Source organism: Ranitomeya variabilis, chromosome 2 (genome assembly GCF_051348905.1).
Source record: "Ranitomeya variabilis isolate aRanVar5 chromosome 2, aRanVar5.hap1, whole genome shotgun sequence".
Classification (NCBI taxonomy): domain Eukaryota; kingdom Metazoa; phylum Chordata; class Amphibia; order Anura; family Dendrobatidae; genus Ranitomeya; species Ranitomeya variabilis.
In genome coordinates this window covers 102,857,875-102,879,075 of record NC_135233.1, presented here as the reverse complement: position 1 = coordinate 102,879,075, position 21,201 = coordinate 102,857,875, and the positions used below count along the sequence as shown (strand labels likewise).

The 21,201-nt window shown below is 41.7% G+C and overlaps 1 protein-coding gene across 1 annotated transcript in view; it reads right to left on the bottom strand.

The window, feature by feature from the left end:
* The window catches only part of EFEMP1 (EGF-like fibulin extracellular matrix protein 1), a 147,639-nt gene extending 126,810 nt beyond the window's left edge, over positions 1 to 20,829 (bottom strand). Inside the window, exon 1 of the mRNA XM_077282766.1 lies at positions 20,658 to 20,829. The gene's annotated coding sequence lies outside the window, so the exon portion shown is untranslated. The remainder of the gene's footprint in view (positions 1 to 20,657) is intronic.
* Positions 20,830 to 21,201: the final 372 nt, after the last annotated feature.

Below are 21,201 nucleotides of genomic sequence, written 5' to 3'. Positions count from 1 at the left end.
CTGTGTCCTGTAGTTGTCTTGTTCCACGCAAAGAGTCTCCTGAGTTATCCCCTATAATTATTACACATAGCCCCCTGATCTGAACACCATTGAAATTCTGTGGCTAGACCTCAATATAGCAGTTCATGGAAGACGACCTGTGAATCTCACATAACTGGAAGAATATTTCAAGGAAAAAGGGATGAAAATCCATCAAACAAGAATTGAATGACTCTTGTCTGGCTACAAAAAGTATTTACAAGCTGTAATGCTTTCATAAGGGGGGTGCTGCGAGGTACTAACCATGCATCGTGCCTAAACTTTTGCATCTGCCCATTTTTCTTTTTATAATTTTTAAAACGTAAAAGATGACAATTTTTTTTTGCCTAAATTACAAAGAAAATGTGTCATTTTTAGCTGTTTAGGTCTTTTAGAGATCATTTCATCTTCAACTTGCTTAACTGTTCACAATAAACTAGTAACTTTGACAAGGGTGCCCAACCTTTTACATGCCTCTGCATGTGTCCCAGACTGTGCAATAACACTGCTAAGTTTGTTAAAAATCCCAAGTCTTACTGTTCTTTATTTTCCAGTTTTATTGAGTTCTATTAACTTAAGATTCAAGAGAAAGCTTACTATTTTCTCAAGTGCTGAAAGAATATGCCTCAAACAGGTGAAAGCTCAACTTTATAGATTGTACTAGTACAGACACATCCAAAGCCTAGCACCAGTCAAACTCCTATCTTCTATTTATCATCAAAACTACTGTACACTAAAAAATAGTATGGGGAAAGCAAACCTGAACTACAGCCTTTAGATGATGATTGATGATATCAAAGAATTTTAAAATGCCAACTATAAATGAACGGATCGCTTTGCATCACTCAGGTTCATGGTCCAAGTCAGTCCTTCCAGGCCATGGACAGAAGCTGTGCATATTTCCTGAACTTTCAGATTCCCTGGCATACTATTTAATTTACTGGCCTGGCGTGATGATCTGGGCTTGCACAAAGTGATCTGCTCATTTGTAGTGCAAATATGTAATTCATTTGTCTTAGACTTTCATGAAAAGGAATTGTGGTCCCTGAAAACATGTCACACGGTAGAGACAATAAAACTCTTTTTCTTACTTTTGGCATTCTGGCTATAATTGTCTGCTCAACAGAAGTATCTAAAGCAGGCGCAAGATATACAGTTATATGAAAAAGTTTGGGCACCCCTATTAATCTTAAGCTTAATGTTTTATAAAAATTGTTTTTTTTGCAACAGCTATTTCAGTTTCATATATCTAATAACTGTTGGACACAGTAATGTTTCTGCCTTGAAATGAGGTTTATTGTACTAACAGAAAATGTGCAATCTGCATTCAAACAAAATTTGACAGGTGCATAAGTATGGGCACCTCACCAGAAAAGTGACATTAATATTTAGTAGATCCTCCTTTTGCAAAAATAACAGCCTCTAGTCGCTTCCTGTAGCTTTTAATGAGTTCCTGGATCCTGGATGAAGGTATTTTTGACCATTCCTCTTTACAAAACAATTCCAGTTCAGTTAAGTTTGATGGTCGCCGAGCATGGACAGCCCTCTTCAAATGATCCCACAGATGTTCAATGATATTCAGGTCTGGGGACTGGGATGGCCATTCCAGAACAGTGTAATTGTTCCTCTGCATGAATGCGTAAGTAGATTTGGAGCGGTGTTTTGGATCATTGTCTTGCTGAAAGAAACATCCCCTGCGTAACTTCAACTTTGTCACTGATTCATGAACATTATTGTCAAGAATCTGCTGATACTGAGAGGAATCCATGCGTCCCTCAACTTTAACAAGATTCCTGGTGCCGGCATTGGCCACACAGCCCCAAAGCATGATGGAACCTCCACCAAATTTTACTGTGGGTAGCAAGTGTTTTTCTTGGAATGCTGTGTTTTTTTGCCGCCATGCATAATGCCTTTTTGTATGACCAAACAACTCAATCTTTGTTTCATCAGTCCAAAGGACCTTCTTCCAAAAAGAAATTGGCTTCTCCAAATAAGCTTTTGCATACCTCAGCCGACTCTTTTTGTGGCGTGCTTGCAGAAACGGCTTCTTTCGCATCACTCTCCCATACAGCTTCTCCTTGTGCAAAGTGCGTTGTATAGTTGACCGATGCACAGTGATACCATCTGCAGCAAGTTGATGCTGCAGCTCTCTGGAGGTGGTCTGAGGATTGTCCTTGACTGATCTCACCATTCTTCTTCTCTGCCTTTCTGATGTTTTTCTTGGCCTGCCACTTCTGGCCTTAACAAGAACTGTACCTGTATTTTTCCATTTCCTTACTATGTTCCTCACAGTGGAAATTGACAGGTTAAATCTCTTAGACAGCTTTTTGTATCCTTCCCCTGAACAACTATGTTGAATAATCTTTGTTTTCAGATCATTTGACAGTTGTTTTGAGGAGCCCATGATGCCACTCTTCAGAGGAGATTCAAACAGGAGAACAACTTGTAAGTGGCCACTTTAAGTAGCTTTTTTCATAATTGCATACACCTGGCTATGAAGCTCAATGAGGTTACAAAACCAAAAAAAGTGCTTTAGTAAGTCAGTAAAAAGTAGGTAGGAGTATTTAAAACAAGAAAATGATAAGGGTACTTATGCACCTGTCAAATTTTGTTTGAATGCAGATTGCACATTTTCTGTTAGTACAATAAACCTCATTTCAAGGCAGACACATTACTGTGTCCAACAGTTATTAGATATATGAAACTGAAATAGCTGTTGCAAAAAAAAACAATTTTTATAAAACATTAAGCTTAAGATTAATAGGGGTGCCCAAACTTTTTCATATAACTGTATATGAAGTGCCTGCAAGCCACATGTGGCTCTCAATATACAGGTTGGAGACCCCTGATTTAAAGTTTTTAGCTGGTGATACATTTGAGATAGCTTTTGTCCAAAAGATCTTTAAGACTTCTTTCACATTTCTGTCTTCCTCCACACGTCAAAATACGTCGGTTTGTGAAAAAACAGGATCCTGCAAATTTGTATGCAGGATCCTGTTTTTTCCCATTGACTTGTATTAGTGATGTATGGGCACACATTATGTCCGTCGTGCACTGGATCCTGTGCATTTTGGCGGATTCAGGATTCCTCTTCGCATCTAGGAGTTTTTGAAAACTCTGTTGGAACCAGTTTTGACAGGATATACGTATTTCCCAGTATACCAGTATAATTGTTCTGATGAAGGTCCGGATGTGGACCGAAAATGTTCAACTTTTTACTCTATGGATGCACATTGAATAAATAAATATCCACGCTAAAGTTCTTTTTGAGTGCCAAGTTCCTCTGTTATTTGGATTGATTTGGGCTGGATGATCTACTTGAGAAACTAACTCGCATGATAGTACGAGTGGCGTGTTGTACTACTAGCTATTTCAATTTGACCATCAACATGGCCAAACCATGTGCTCATCTTTTTTTTAGCAATGAGACGAGAGAGGAATAAGCTGATCGGGTATGTTGAAATCAAACTGCCCCATCCTTTTTCCAATATTAAGGGTATGTGCACACGTTGCGGATTTTACTGCGGATCCACAGCGGTTTTGATGCTGCGGATTCGCAGCTGTTTTCCATGAGTTTACAGTACCATGTAAACTTATGGAAAATAAAATCTGCAGTGCACATGCTGCGGAAAAAACGCGTGGAAACATAGCGTTGTTTATTCCACAGCATGTTCATTCTTTGTGCGGATTCCGCAGCGGTTTACACCTGCTCCATTATAGGATTCCACAGGTGTAAAACCCCAGGTGGAATCCGCACAAAAAACGCATAAAATCCACGGTAAATCTGCAGTAAATCCACAGGTAAAACGCAGTGATTTTTACCTGCGGATTTCTCAAAACAGGTGCGGAAAAATCCGCAGAGATTCCAACTACGTGTGCACATACCCTAACTGTAAAAGAACTGGAAAAATATTGATTAACTTTGCAACCACATGCCACTCACAGCATTTTTCTGCTCCAGAAGAGATCATGATTATGATGGACATGTAGGCGCATAGGTTCTGTAAAGAACAACGATGTGGTTAGCAGTAGCATCCTAATTCAACCTTTTGAAATTTGGTGGCTGATTACCATTTGTTATATTAACTGCTAACAATAGGACAATGTTGAATAACAAGAAGTTGTTAAAAGGATAAACATCTTCAAACAAGCCAAAAATTCTTTAAGTATTTTTTTTTATAAGAGAAAACGCTACTTGAAGATTAAGGAGAAGCAACTATAATCTTGACAAAGTGCTTAGTTAAAAAAAACTACAACTAAAACTATGACTTGGATGCTGATGATAATCTACTATCATTAGCTAAAGGTACCTTCACACGAAGCGACGCTGCAGCGATAGCGACAACGATGCCGATCGCTGCAGAGTTGCTGTTTGGTCGCTGGAGAGCTGTCACACAGACCGCTCTCCAGCGACCAACGATGCCGAGGTCCCCGGGTAACCAGGGTAAACATCGGGTTGCTAAGCGCAGGGCCGCGCTTAGTAACCCGATGTTTACCCTGGTTACCAGCGTAAAAGTAAAAATAACAAACAGTACATGCTCACCTGCGCGTCCCCCGGCGTCCGCTTCCTGTACTGTGTGAGCGCCAGCCCTAACAGCAGAGCGGTGAGGTCACCGCTGGGCTTTTACTTTCACTTTAGGGCCAGCGCTCAGTCAGAGCAGGAAGCAGACGGCAGGGGACGCGCAGGTGAGTATGTACTGTTTGTTTTTTTTACTTTTACGCTGTTAACCAGGGTAAACATCGGGTTACTAAGTGCGGCCCTGCGCTTAGTAACCCGATATTTACCCTGGTTACCATTGTAAAACATCGCTGGTATCGTTGCTTTTGGTGTCAAACACAGCGATACACGCCAGTCTGACGACCAAATAAAGTTCTGAACTTTATTCAACGACCAGCGACATCACAGCAGGATCCTGATCGCTGCTGCTTGTCAAACACAACAATATCGCTAGCCAGGACGCTGCAACGTCACGGATCGTTGTCGTTCTCGTTGTAAAGTCGTTTCGTGTGAAGGTACCTTAACAGTAGGGGACAATGTTGTGTAAGAAGGAGTTGTGTAAAATGACAACATCCCTCAAGACATTCTTTATGTAATATTTTCTTAAAATTGATGAAATGCTTTTAGAAATTTAAGGAGAAACTACAGTAATCTTGGCTAAATTCTTAGTAAAAGAGTTCACAAATGATCTGTTCTCTATGTGGCATTACAGCAACCTGCTATAAATCACATTACCCATAGCAAAATATTACTAGTAATTTACTACCAGGAGCATTGCACCTATTGATTGTTGGCGGATATTGTAAGCTGACTATACATCAGGGAAAGATTAAGTTAGTAGCCAAAAATAAGAGATTTCATTGACGTTAGAGAAAATATTCTCCATCTGTTATGTTATTCTATGAAATGCTACTTTTGACAAATGTTTAAGGGACCAAGGTATTTAGTGGACTTCATATATTGACTGCAAAAACAACTACTAAAAACCATCTTTCTTCTTATCTATCTATCTATCTATCTATCTATCTATCTATCTATCTATCTATCTATCTATCTATCTATCTATCGTTTAGTATACACACACATGCTAAACAATAGACAGATAAATAGACTGATTGACAGACAGAGACAAACAGACAGACCGATAAGAAAATCTAGCTGGTAGATCTAATGCTTCTTAACATACAGTGTGGAAATTAATTATTCGAGACACTGCCGATTTTGCAAGTTTTCCCACCTGCAAAGAATGGAGAGGTTTGTCATTTTTATCGTAGGTACACTTCAACTGTGAGAGACAGAATCTAAAAATAACATCCAGAAAATTACATTGTATTATTTTTAATATATAATTAATTTGCATTTTATTGCATGAAATAAGTATTTGATACAATAGAAAAAAGCAACTTAATATTTGGTACAGAAACCTTTGTTGCAATTACAGAGGTCAGATGTTTCCTGTAGTTCTTGACCAAGTTTACACACACTGCAGCAAGGATTTTGGCCCACTGTTCCATACAGATCTTCACCAGATCTTTCAAGTTTCGGGGCTGTCCTTGGGAAACATTGAGTTTCAGGTTTTTTCAAAAATGTTCTATTGGGTTCAGCTCTGGATACTGGCTAGGCTACTACAGGACATTTAAATGTATCCTACGAAGCCACTCCTTAGGTTGCCCTGGCTGTGTGTTTCGCATCATTGTCATGCTGGAAGACTAGCAAAGACCCATCTTAAATGCTCTTACTGAGGCAAGGAGGTTGTTGGCCAAAAGTTCACGATACATGACCCCATCCATCCTTCCTTCAATAGGAGGTGCAGTTCCCTTTGCAGAAAAGCACCCCCAAAGTATGGTGTTTTACCCTTCATTCTTCATGGTTGGGATGGAATTATTGGAGTTGTACTCATACTTCCTCTTCCTCCAAACACGAAAATTTACATTTTGGTCTCATCTGACCACATGACATTCTCCCATGCCTCTTCTGAATCATCCAGATGGTCATTGGCGAACTTCAAATGGGCCTCGACATGTGCTGGCATGAGCAGGGAACCTTGCGTGCCCTCAATGATTTTAAACTATGGTGGCATAGTGTGTTACTAACGGTAATGTTTGAGACTGTGATCCCAGCTCTCTTCAGGTCATTAACCAGGTCCTTCCATGTAGTTCTTACCCTATGAAGCGAGATCTTGTATGGAGCCCCAGACTGAGGAAATTTGACAGTTATCTTGTGTTTCTTCAAGTTTCTAATAATTGTGCCAGCAGTTGATGCCTTCTCACTACACTGCTTGCCTATTGTCCTGTAGCCCATCCCAGCCTTGTGCAGGTCTACAAATCTGTCCCTGGTGTCCTTAAACAGCTCTTTGGTCTTGGCCATGGTAGAAAGGCTAGAGTGTGAGTGATTGAGTGTGTGGACAGGTGTGCTTTATACAGGTAACACGTTCAAAAAGTTGCAATGAATACAGATAATGAGTGCAGAGTAGGAGGGCTTCTTAAAGAAAAACTGACAGGTCTGTGAGAGACAGAATTCTTGCTGGTTGGTAGGTCATCAAATACTTATTTAATTCAATAAAATGCATTTTAATTATTTCAAAATCATACAATGTGATTTTCTGTTCTTTATTTTTAGATTCTGTATCTCACAGTTGAAGTGTACCTATGATAAAAAAATACAGACCTCTCCATTCTTTGTTGGTGGGAGAACTTGCAAAATCGGCAGTGTATCAAATACTCATTTTCCTCACTGTATGTGATTGTATGTGTGTACATATTGTTGTTCCCCTTAACCCCTTAATGACAGCCAATACGTCTTTTAACCTGACCTGAGATATAAGAGAATAGCATCCCCATACAGGTGACAATCTCGCAGCTGTCGGCTGTGCACTATAGCTGACAACTTGCTGCATCAGTCACGATCAGTGTTTGCACCATCCAAATCTGTTTAACCCCTTAAATGCTGCTTTCAATAGTGACTACATCATTATAAATGGTTAACAGACTGTGGGGGCTTCCTCCTAATCCCAATTGGTGCCCTCAGATCATGATTGTATGGTCCTGATGTTTGTGATTGGCAATTCATTACCAAATTCTGGCCTAAGGGTACTGTCACACAGTACCATTTTGATCGCTACGACGGTACGATTCGTGACGTTCTAGCGATATCGTTACGATATCGCAGTGTCTGACACGCAGCAGCGATCAGGGATCCTGCTGAGAATCGTACGTCGTAGCAGATCGTGTGGAACTTTCTTTCGTCGCTTGATCACCCGCTGACATCGCTGGATCGTTGTGTGTGACAGCGATCCAGCGATGTGTTCGCTTGTAACCAGGGTAAACATCGGGTAACTAAGCGCAGGGCCGCGCTTAGTAACCCGATGTTTACCGTGGTTACCAGCGTAAACGTAAAAAAACAAACAGTACATACTTACATTCCGGTGTCTGTCCTCCAGCGTCTCAGCTTCTCTCCACTGTGTGAGCGTCTGCCAGCCGGAAAGCGAGCACAGCGGTGACGTCTGACGTCACCGCTGTGCTTGCCGGCTATGGCGCTTACACAGTGGAGAGAAGCAGAACGCCGGGGACAGACACCGGAATGTAAGTATGTACTGTTTGTTTTTTTTACGTTTACGCTGGTAACCACGGTAAACATCGGGTTACTAAGCGCGGCCCTGCGCTTAGTTACCCGATGTTTACCCTGGTTACCGGGGACTTCGGCATCGCTCCAGCGCCGTGATTGCAACGTGTGACCGCAGTCTACGACGCTGGAGCGATAATCATACGATCGCTGCGACGTCACGGATCGTGCCGTCGTAGCGATCAAAATGGTACTGTGTGACAGTACCCTAAGAGTCTGCCGGCTGTTGTAACCTGTTCAGAAGTTAGAGGCATTTAGGTGGTAAAAATGAACATTGTCATTTCTGTCATGTCTCTTTGCATTAATTCCTAAAAAACAACTGAAGGGTTAATAAACTACCTGACAGCAGTTTTCAATATGTCAGGGAGTGCTGTTTTTAAAATGGTATTATTTTGCGGGATTTCCAAATATATGGGATCCCTAAAGGTACTTCAAACATGGCTAAGTCCCTAAAAAAATAAATTTTGCAAATTTCCTTCAAAAAAATGAAAAATTACTGCTACATTTTTAAACCTCCTAAAATGCTAACAAAATAAAAGAACATTTTACAAATGGTGGTGATGTAAAGCAGGCATGAGGGAAATGTTATTCATTAATGTTTTGCTGTGGTATGAATATCTGGATTAAAGAGATAATCATTCAAAGTTTGAAAATTGATAATTTTTTAACATTTTTCTCAAATTTCTGATATTTTTTATAAATAAACACAAAACATATTGACCTAAATTTACCATTATCATAAAGTATAATGTGTCACGAAAAAACAATCTCAAAATCACTGGAATTTGTTGAAGCGTTCCAGAGTTATTACCACATAAAGTGACACTGGTCAGATTTAAAAAATTACTAAGGGGTTAAAGCCCAATGACAGATATAGCACGTCATGAGCTGGTGTCAGTTTCCGCATGACGTGCTATGTCCATGATGACTTTCAACTGTCACTACATCTAAACATGCAGTGACAGTTTGTCAACTGTCAATGATAGCTGAGCCGCACGGGAAGAGGTGCGGGGACCTGTGATCAGGAAGAGGTGTGGAGATCACTGTGATAGGTCAGTCAATCTGACTGAACAATCTTAGCATGATTGCACAGGAGGTGCTGAATGAAATATTAGCACTTCCTGCCCGATCAGAGCAGGAGCTCGGCGCTGCTAGTGGCCAAGCGTCTGCTGTAACAACCAGGGACGGTTGCAAGCGATCGCAACATTTAGGAGGCAGGCAGAGGGACGAGAGCTCCTTCTGCCTTCAGATCGACGCTTCCACAATGTTATCCCGGGGGCCTGATAGTTGCCATGGTGACCCGGGGTCGTCATGACAACCCCCGGGTCACCAAGCTATGGAAAGGTTCTGAGACGATGCTCAAAGAAGAGGCTTTCTGCACAAGCATGATGCATTGCAATGCTGCTGTTAACAGAAATATAGGGGTCTTCCACGCTACTGGTAGTCAAAAGGATCTGGTAAAGCGCTATGGCTTCTCGCCACCCCAAAAGAAATCCAATGAGTTTTGCGCTCCCAAATCCAAATGACCCCCTCCCACCTGAGCCCCAGTGTGCCTAAACCAAATTTAGTGTCCATATGTTTGGCAGGGGGTATAATTAGCAAAATGGGGTCACTTGAGGGGGTATTCTGCTTTTCTAGCACTTAGGGGCTTTGTATATGTAGTCCAGAAACTATTCTATTAAAATCTACCCTCCAGGAGGCAAATAGCGCTCAGTCCCTCCCGAGTCTCACCGTATGGCGAGTTAGCACTACGTTAACTACTATGTTACTTATTAAGTATTTTGTGTCACATATCTCTGTGATTTAAGGGCATAAAAATGCAAAGTTGGAAAATTGCGAAATGTTCAAAATTTTTTTGCCAAATTTCCGTTTTTTCACAAACGCAAGGCTTATCAAAGAAATTTTACCACTATCATGAAGTACAATATGTCACAAGAAAATAATGTCAGAATCATTAGGATCCGTTGAAGTGTTCCAGAGTTATAACCTCATAAAGGGACAGTGGTCAGAATTGGAAAAATTGGCCCGGTCATTAACGTGCAAACCACCCTTGGGGTTTAAGGGGTTAATTACACGTGCTGCGCCGATTCTTTGGAATGCACTACCTAGGTTAATACGATTAATCCCCAATCCCCACAGTTTTAAGCGTGCCCTAAAAACGCAGTTGTTCAGACTGGCCTACCGCCTCAACGCATTAACCTAACTATCCCTGTGTGGCCTATTAAAAATAGAAAAAAAAAAAAAACACATAATCAGGTTCCTTGCATCATGTTCTCATACACTTTATGCAGTCAATAGCCCTCTGTGTTGTGGATTCTGTTTTTGGGCTCCCTCTGGTGGTTACAGCTGGTACTGGGTGACTTTGGTGGGTTGCGGTCTCTGGTTTCCACCTGTCCATCAGAGGCTGGGTGTTTCCTATTTAACCTGGCTTTCCTGTCATTCCCTTGCCAGCTATCAATGTATCAGTGTGTCTCTGTTACCTTTGCTACCTGCTCCTAGGCCTTCAAGACAAGCTAAGTCTGGATTTCCCTGTTTCATGTTTGCTTTCATGTTTTTAGTCCAGCTTGCAGATATGTAATTCTCTGCTGCTGGTTGCTCTAGTGGGCTGAAATTACCACTCATGTACCATGAGTTGGCACATGAGTTCAAGTAATTTCAGGATGGTATTTTGAAGGGTTTTAAGCTGACCGCGCAGTTCACCTTTTGTATCCTCTGCTATCTAGCTTAAGCGGGCCTCATTTTGCTGAATCTGTTTTCATAACTACGTTTGTGCCTTCCTCTCATTTCACCATCATTATATGTGGGGGGGCTGCTATTTCTGTGGGAATATTTCTCTGGAGGCAAGATAGGTCTGTGATTCTTCTGATAGGGGTAGCTAGATCTCCGGCTGGCGCGAGACGTCTAGAGTCCCCCCAGGAACGTTCCCCGGCTGCTGTTAGTTGAGTGTTGAGGTTCAGGATCGCGGTCAGCTCAGGTTCCATCACCCTAGAGCTCGTCCTGTTTTTGCCCGTGTTATGTGTTTAATTCCCTGCCATTGGGAACATGACAGTATAGCCGGCCCACAAAGTGTTAATTGTTTCGGCTGAAGCAGGAGAAAAAGAATTGTTGAAGGAAAATTTTTTTTTTTTTTTTCCCTCAGAGTTTTGCTGCCTAGCCCTTAATTGCTGTCTAGCTGCTTCTTACCTCCTCTTAACCCTTGAATGGCTCTGACCTTAGCTGTTTAACATGGATGCCCAGAGTTTGGCTTCCAGCCTGAATAATCTTGCTGCAAAAGTTCAAAGCATACAGGATTTTGTTGTTCACACTCCTATGTCTGAACCTAGAATTCCTATTCCAGAGTTTTTTTCTGGAGATAGATCTACCTTCCTGAATTTCAGGAACAATTGCAAATTGTTTCTTTCTTTGAAATCTCGCTCCTCTGGAGACCCTGCTCAGCAGGTCAAGATTGTAATATCTTTCCTGCGGGGCGACCCTCAGAATTGGGCATTTGCATTGGCACCAGGGGATCCTGCATTGCTCAGTGTGGATGCGTTTTTTCTGGCACTGGGATTGCTCTATGAGGAACCTAGCCTGGAGATTCAGGCTGAAAAGGCTTTATTAGCCCTCTCTCAGGGGCATGATGAAGCGGAAGTATATTGTCAAAAATTTCGGAAATGGTCGGTGCTTACTCAGTGGAATGAGTGCGCCCTGGCTGCAAACTTCAGAGATGGTCTTTCTGAGGCCATTAAGGATATTATGGTGGGGTTCCCTGCACCTACAGGTCTGAATGAGTCTATGGCTATGGCCATTCAGATTGATCGGCGTTTACGGGAGCGCAAACCTGTGCACCAGTTGGCGGTGTCTTCTGAACAGGCACCTGAGACTATGCAATGTGATAGAATTCAGTCCAGAAGTGAACGGCAAAATTATAGGCGGAAAAATGGATTGTGTTTTTATTGTGGTGATTCAGCTCATGTTATATCAGCATGCTCTAAACGCACAAAAAAGCTTGATAAATCTTTTGCCATTAGTACTCTGCAGTCTAAGTTCATTTTGTCTGTAACTCTGATTTGTTCACTGTCATCCATTTCCGTCGATGCCTATGTGGATTCGGGCGCTGCCCTGAGTCTTATGGATTGGTCATTTGCCAAACGCTGCGGTTTTAGTCTGGAGCCTCTGGAAGTTCCTATTCCTTTGAAGGGAATTGACTCTACACCATTGGCTATGAATAAACCGCAGTACTGGACACGTGACCATGCGCATGACTCCCGTTCATCAGGAGGTGATTCGCTTCCTTGTACTGTATAATTTACATGATGTACTAGTGCTTGGTCTGCCATGGTTACAAACTCATAATCCTGTCCTGGATTGGAAAACAATGTCTGTGTTAAGCTGGGGATGTCAGGGGGTTCATGATGATGCACCTCTGATTTCAATCGCTTCATCTACTCCTTCTGAGGTCCCTGCGTTTTTGTCTGACTATCGGGATGTTTTTGAGGAGCCTAAGCTCAATTCGCTCCCTCCTCATAGGGATTGTGACTGTGCTATAGAATTAATTCCTGGCAGTAAGTTCCCTAAGGGTCGTTTATTTAATCTGTCAGTGCCAGAGCATACTGCTATGTGGAATTATATTAAGGAGTCCTTGGAAAAGGGACATATTCGTCCATCTTCGTCCCCTCTGGGAGCAGGTTTTTTTTTTGTGGCAAAAAAAGATGGTTCCCTGAGGCCTTGTATAGATTATCGCCTTCTGAATAAGATTACAGTCAAATATCAGTATCCATTGCCATTATTGACTGATTTGTTTGCTCGCATTAAGGGGGCTAGGTGGTTCACTAAGATAGATCTTCGCGGTGTGTATAATCTTGTGCGCATAAAGCAGGGTGATGAGTGGAAAACCGCATTTAATACGCCTGAGGGCCATTTTGAGTATTTGGTAATGCCTTTTGGACTTTCTAATGCTCCTTCAGTCTTTCAGTCCTTTATGCACAATATTTTCCGTGAATATCTGGATAAGTTTATGATTGTGTATTTGGATGATATTTTGGTGTTTTCTGATGACTGGGAGTCTCATGTTCTACAGGTCAGGAAGGTGTTTCAAGTCCTGCGGGCCAATTCTCTGTTTGTGAAGGGCTCAAAATGTCTCTTCGGAGTCCAGAAGATTTCTTTTTTGGGGTACATTTTTTCTCCTTCTACTATTGAGATGGATCCCGTCAAGGTTCAGGCGATTTGTGACTGGACACAACCTACATCTGTTAAGAGTCTTCAGAAGTTCTTGGGTTTTGCTAATTTTTATCGTCGGTTCATTACTAATTTTTCCAGTGTTGTTAAACCTTTGACTGATTTGACTAAAAAGGGTGCTGATGTTGCTAATTGGTCTCCTACGGCTGTGGAGGCCTTTCAGGAACTTAAGCGCCGGTTTTCTTCTGCTCCTGTGTTATGTCAACCAGATGTTTCACTTCCTTTTCAGGTTGAGGTTGATGCTTCCGAGATTGGAGCGGGGGCGGTTTTGTCACAGAGAAGTTCCGATGGCTCGGTGATGAAGCCATGTGCGTTCTTTTCTAGAAAATTCTCGCCCGCCGAGCGCAATTATGATGTGGGTAATCGGGAGCTTTTGGCCATGAAGTGGGCATTTGAGGAGTGGCGTCATTGGCTTGAGGATGCTAGACATCGTGTGGTGGTCTTGACTGATCACAAAAATCTGATTTACCTTGAGTCTGCCAGGCGTCTGAATCCTAGACAGGCTCGTTGGTCGTTGTTTTTTTCTCGTTTCAATTTTGTGGTTTCATACCTGCCAGGTTCAAAGAATGTGAAGGCAGATGCTCTTTCCAGGAGTTTTGTGCCTGACTCTCCTGGAGACTCTGGGCCTACTGGTATCCTTAGGGATGGGGTAATATTGTCCGCCGTCTCCCCAGACTTGCGACGTGCATTGCAGGAGTTTCAGGCGGATAAACCTGATCGTTGTCCACCAGAAAGACTGTTTGTTCCGGATGATTGGACCAGTAGAGTCATCTCCGAGGTCCATTCTTCTGTGTTGGTTGGTCATCCTGGAATATTTGGTACTAGAGACTTGGTGGCCAGGTCTTTTTGGTGGCCTTCCTTGTCAAGGGATGTGCGCACCTTTGTGCAGTCTTGTGAAGTGTGTGCTCGGGCTAAGCCTTGCTGTTCTCGGGCCAGTGGGTTGTTGTTATCCTTGCCTATCCCGAAGAGGCCTTGGACGCACATTTCCATGGATTTTATTTCAGATCTCCCTGTCTCACAGAAAATGTCCGTTATCTGGGTTGTGTGTGACCGCTTTTCTAAGATGGTTCATTTGGTACCCTTGCCTAAGTTGCCTTCCTCCTCTGAGTTGGTCCCTTTATTTTTTCAGAACGTGGTTCGTTTGCATGGGATTCCGGAGAATATCGTTTCTGACAGGGGATCCCAGTTTGTGTCTAGATTTTGGCGGACGTTTTGTGCTAAGATGGGCATTGATTTGTCTTTCTCGTCTGCATTCCATCCTCAGACGAATGGCCAGACGGAGCGAACTAATCAGACCTTGGAAACTTATTTAAGGTGTTTTGTTTCTGCTGATCAAGATGACTGGGTTGCCTTTTTGCCACTGGCCGCATTTGCCCTTAATAATCGGGCTAGTTCTGCTACTTTCGTTTCTCCTTTCTTTTGTAATTCGGGGTTTCATCCTCGTTTTTCCTCTGGTCAGGTGGAGCCTTCGGATTGTCCTGGAGTGGACGTGGTGGTGGACAGGCTACATCAGATTTGGAATCAGGTGGTGGACAATTTGAAGTTGTCTCAGGAGAAGACTCAGCAGTTTGCTAATCGCCGTCGCCGCGTGGGTCCCCGACTTCTTGTTGGGGATTTGGTGTGGTTGTCTTCTCGTTTTGTCCCTATGAAGGTCTCTTCTCCTAAGTTCAAGCCTCGGTTCATCGGTCCTTATAAGATCTTGGAGATTCTTAACCCTGTATCTTTTCGTTTGGATCTCCCAGCATCGTTTGCTATTCATAATGTGTTCCATCGGTCGTTATTGCGGAGGTATGAGGTGCCCGTTGTTCCTTCGGTTGAGCCTCCTGCTCCGGTGCTGGTGGAGGGAGAATTGGAGTATGTTGTTGAGAAGATCTTGGATTCTCGTGTTTCCAGACGTAAACTCCAGTATTTGGTTAAGTGGAAGGGTTATGGTCAGGAGGATAATTCCTGGGTGGTCGCCTCTGATGTTCATGCGACTGATTTGGTCCGCGCCTTCCATAGAGCTCATCCTGATCGCCCTGGGGGTTCTCGTGAGGGTTCGGTGACCCCTCCTCAAGGGGGGGGTACTGTTGTGGATTCTGTTTTTGGGCTCCCTCTGGTGGTTACAGCTGGTACTGGGTGACTTTGGTGGGTTGCGGTCTCTGGTTTCCACCTGTCCATCAGAGGCTGGGTGTTTCCTATTTTACCTGGCTTTCCTGTCATTCCCTTGCCGGCTATCAATGTATCAGTGTGTCTCTGTTACCTTTGCTACCTGCTCCTAGGCCTTCAAGACAAGCTAAGTCTGGATTTCCCTGTTTCATGTTTGCTTTCATGTTTTTAGTCCAGGTTGCAGATATGTAATTCTCTGCTGCTGGTTGCTCTAGTGGGCTGAAATTACCACTCATGTACCATGAGTTGGCACATGAGTTCAAGTAATTTCAGGATGGTATTTTGAAGGGTTTTAAGCTGACCGCGCAGTTCACCTTTTGTATCCTCTGCTATCTAGCTTAAGCGGGCCTCATTTTGCTGAATCTGTTTTCATAACTACGTTTGTGCCTTCCTCTCATTTCACCGTCATTATATGTGGGGGGCTGCTATTTCTGTGGGAATATTTCCCTGGAGGCAAGATAGGTCTGTGATTCTTCTGATAGGGGTAGCTAAATCTCCGGCTGGCGCGAGACGTCTAGAGTCCCCCCAGGAACGTTCCCCGGCTGCTGTTAGTTGAGTGTTGAGGTTCAGGATCGCGGTCAGCTCAGGTTCCATCACCCTAGAGCTCGTCCTGTTTTTGCCCGTGTTATGTGTTTAATTCCCTGCCATTGGGAACATGACACCTCTGTGTCTGTACTGCTACATACTTAGGGAGTTAACTGGTTCATGCAGCTTTACATGAACACCCGAGCCTTACACTATGGCTGGTCCAAATAACTAAAGCAATTGTTACCATCCACCTCTCGTGTCTCCCCTTTTCCTCATAGTTTGTAAGCTTGCGAGCAGGGCCCTCATTCCTCCTGGTATCTATTTTGAACTGTGATTTCTGTTATGCTGTAATGTCTATTGTCTGTACAAGTCCCCTCTATAATTTGTAAAGCGCTGCGGAATATGTTGGCGCTATATAAATAAAAATTATTATTATTATTATTATATTATTATAATCCAGATAGCTGTACCACACAAAAACAATAGTAAATGACATTTCCCTCATGCCTGATTTAAATCAGCACCATTTGTAAAATGTTGTTTTATTTTGTCAACATCTTAAAAGGTTTAAAAAAGTAGCAATATTTTTCATTTTTTTCCAGAAAATTTTAAAAATTGATTTTTTTAGGGACCAATTCAGTTTTGAAGTGACTTTTGGGAGTTTTACGTTATATAGGGATCCCCCAAAAGTAATGCCATTTTAAAAACAGTGCCCCTCAACATATTCAAAATTGCTTTCAGATATTTCATTAACCCTTCGGGTGCTTTTTAGGAATTAACCCCTTCAAGTCGCGGCCCTTTTTCGTTTTTGCGTTTTCGTTTTTCACTCCCCTCCTTCCCAGAGCCATCACTTTTTTATTTTTCCGTCAATATGGCCATGTGAGAGCTTATTTTTTGCAGGACGAGTTGTACTTTTGAACAACACCATTTGTTTTACCATGTCTTTTACTAGAAAATGGGAAAAAAATTCCAAGTGCGGTGAAATTGCAAAAAAAGTGCAATCCCACACTTGTTTTTTGTTTGGCTTTTTTGCTAGGTTTACTAAATGCTAAAACTGACCTGCCATTGTGATTCTCTAGGTCATTACGAGTTCACAGACACCTAATATGTCTAGGTTATTTTTTATCCAAGTGGTGAAAAAAAATTAAAAACTTTGCTTTAAAAAAAAAAAAAAAAAAAAAAAGTGCCATTTTTCAATACCCGAAGCGTCTCCATTTTTCGTGATCTGGGGTCGGTTGAGGGCTTATTTTTTGCGTGCCGAGCTGACGTTTTCAATAATATCACTTTTGTGTAGATATGTTCTTTTGATCGCCCATTATTGCATTTTAATGCAATATCGTGGCGACCAAAAAACGTAATTCTGGCGGTTTGAATTTTTTTCTCGCTACGCTGTTTAGCGATCAGGTTAATGCTTTTTTTTTATTGATAGATCGGGCGATTCTGAACGCGGCGATACCAAATATGTGTATGTTTGAATTTTTTTTTATGTTTTATTTAGGATGGGGCGAAAGGGGGGTGATTTAAACTTTTATGTTTTTTACATTTTTTTAATATTTTTAAAAACATTTTTTTTTAACTGTGCCATGCTTCAATAGCCTCCATGGGAGGCTAGAAGCTGGCACCACTCGATTGGCTCAGCTACATAGCAGCGATCATGAGATCGCTGCTATGTAGCTGAAATGCAGGTGTGCTGTGAGCGCCGACCACAGGGGGGCGCTCACAGCAGGCCGGCATCAGTAACCATAGAGGTCTCAAGGACCTCTATGGTTACTGAACTGACACATCCCCGACCCCCGATCATGTGACAGGGGTCGGCGATGACGTCATTTCCGGCCGCCCGGCCGGAAGCTTTAGTTAAATGCCGCTGTCTGCGTTTGACAGCGGCATTTAACAGGTTAATAGGGGCGGGTGAATAGCGATTTTACCCGCCGCTATTGCGCGCTCATGTCAGCTGTACAAAACAGCTGACATGTCTTGACTTTGATGTGGGCTCAGCGCCGGAGCCCACATCAAAGGGGGATTCACGGCATGCGCAGTGCATGTCATTAAAGGGTTAATGCAAAGTGACATTGCTACCTAAATTAATGCAAAGTGACATTACTACCTAAATGTTTCTAAATTCTGAACAGGCCACTGTAGCTGGAAGATTTTAAGGCCGATATTTGGCCATGAATTGCCATTGCAAACATCAGGACCACACAATCAAGATCTCAGGGTGCTGATGGGGTTAAAGAGGGAGTTAACCATCTAGATGTTATAGTCACTATTTACAGCAGTATTTAAGGGGTTTAACGGCCATGGTCTGTGCCAACACTGATCGTGGCTGATGCAGCGAGTTGTCAGCTGTAGTGGACAACTGACAGCTGCTGGATTGTCACCTGTATGGGGAGGCTAGTCTCTTATATTGCATGTTAATTTTAAGTCGTATTGGTAGTTATTAAGGGGTTAAAAGGGGTCGCACTCATATGCTGATCACTGTACATTACCAGACCACTGAGCCTCAAACATACAGTGGAAAAATGGCAGGCCTGCCACAAAACTTGGTGATAAAACTGATGATTTATTCTATGGCAAGTTATTTGTTTCAGCTCTAAATCTGAGCCTTACAGATGATCAAATTAATTTTATGAAAATCGAATTTGTGTCGATTTGTAAGGAATTCACTGATGTTGGAAATGTAAACAAATTCTGATTTGCTTCATGCAAATTGACTAAAATAGCCATCACCATTTTATGCAATGCAGATGATTGCATAAACCAGAGAAGACTCACATGACAACGAGCATAGCTGGGAACGTTTCCCACAATGCTTTGCGTCTTTCACATCACATTGGTATCAGTCAATCAGGAGGGACAATCATAGACTGTATCAAAGCTGAAGCTGGGAATGTAGTAGCCATTTTGTGGTGAACCTGGAAAGTTAGAGGATGTCACAGCTCACAGCTTAGCCTTAGAGATAGGGAGAGAGAGAAAGCCATAAGACACTGAATAAAATGTTTATATAGTGTTTGACAGTAAGCCAGTGAAGACGATTATAGTGTGAGAAATAGGCTGTTGGGCACCACCTGTTACCATCTGTTTATCTATAGTCAGAAATGTTGAAATCGCTATGATATTATTTGGGTTGTGCTTGCAATATAGAGCTTGAAAGGGGTCGTATACAGTCCTGGCAGACCTGAAAGTGTTATTCAAGTTTTTAAGGGCAATTGGAGACTTTGTAGTAATTTTGATTTGCTTCATATTGAATATTTTGGAAAATATTGCTGAAGGTGGCAAATTCAAAGGTCAAAAGATTAATTCATCTCTAGAGTTTGGCACATCAATTTGCGGGATTCTGGTCCATCAGCCAGGTTAGAGGTCTCTGGGCAATGGACAGGAGGCTCCCAAATCACATGTTTTCCAGGATTTTCAGCATTTAACCGGGTAGGCATATGTCATCTGTGAGTCACGCCGCAATAATGATGTTGCCAATCAACAGCTGGAGATCCTGGAAGGTAAGTTATTCACAAACCTCCAGTCCTGTGGCCAGAGACTACTGACCTGGCAATGGACTGGAACCCCAAATTGATCAGTCCAATTCTAATCATCTCTCTTCCTCTCTAAATGTGTATATATATATATAGATATACAATATATATATGCATACATTTAACTATATATATATATAGATAAAGCACCACTATGCATCATACACAAGTAAATGATATTTTATGCAATGTGAACAGGATTCTTACACCTTTGATCCATCCATATGGCCAAATATATACTATTGAGCTATTCATCATTTATACCCTCATTGGGTCAGATAACATTATATCCTAAAATAGCAAAGTAGTTCACCTTATCCATGTGGGTTGAAGCAGGGAAGACAAACTACGATTTTAAGTCATTATTACAAATTGATTATAAAAATATGTTCATTTTGTGTGAATTAAAGACAAGCTATACAATTTCAGAATACTTGTAAATATCGTATGTAGGACTAATATTATTCAGACTACACAAGACTGATTTTTTTTTCTTTTTAAATACATTTTTTTTCTACCAACAACCCAAAGTTAAAAGTATGAGTAATGCAACAAAAATATAAAGGTTTGCTTATAATTTTCCATTTATAAGCATTTATTAATAAATATATTGCTTTCACTAGTTACATTATTCTAAATATGATCAGGTAGGAGCTACTACATCTTTACTGCTAAGGAAACATAAAGTGAATTATCACTCATTTATAAGCACAATTAAATAATATCTAGGTATCTTATCACATTTACTGGGTTGGCTCCTTCTTAGATAATAGTAACTGTGAGTCAGCCGTATACGACTTTACTAATCCAACCTTGGACTTATCCAATGCTGACAACGAAGAAATGAATTGAGTCATAAAACTCTGTTTTTCCCATTTCAATGCCTTTTGATATCATGAATAAAACATGAAAGTATGCAATGTTATAATGAACAGCTGAGCATAAGGCGCCGCCAAAAAAGTCAACATTCTCTTATCAAATAGCTAACAAACAGTGAGGATTCATTGCTCATCTGGAAAGCTGCATACATTTTCAGTATAATCTGCAATATTAAATCTAAAGTTTTGTGTATAAAGAAAATATAGGGTTGATTTTCTTACTTTTTAAAATAGGTCAGTGTTTGATCCGGTTGTAAATCATAAAGAAATTTTCCTTTTGCAGGTGAGAGGATGAAAGCAGGAATGAGATTAAAGCATGCAACTATTTAGTCAATCTCAGAAAGTTGAGAAGCGAGGGAGCACATCAACGCTCTGCTGCTTCAGGCATGTGGATACAGTGTTGAAAGGAGGTATTCATTTCAGCCTGGCTCCAAAGACACTCCTCTTTTCTTCTCTCACACACATATCCTCCCATTATTTAAGCATATGTGATGTGTTAACTGACCCTGCCAACTCACATGCAAAACTACAACTTCCATTGAAACTTTATGACCCTTGTGTATAACAAAACAAGTGGGGTTTTATGATTTGACGTTTCATATGCCACAGAATGTAGCATTTTTATTGCTCTTAGTCATAAGTCACATATGAAGCCTCCTGTGTTTCATTATGCTCAATGCCTTTTTGCCACAATTTTGCTAATGAACAAGCAGAATCTATATATATACTGAATGTATTGGGGGACACTCGCTTAGCACGGGATTCG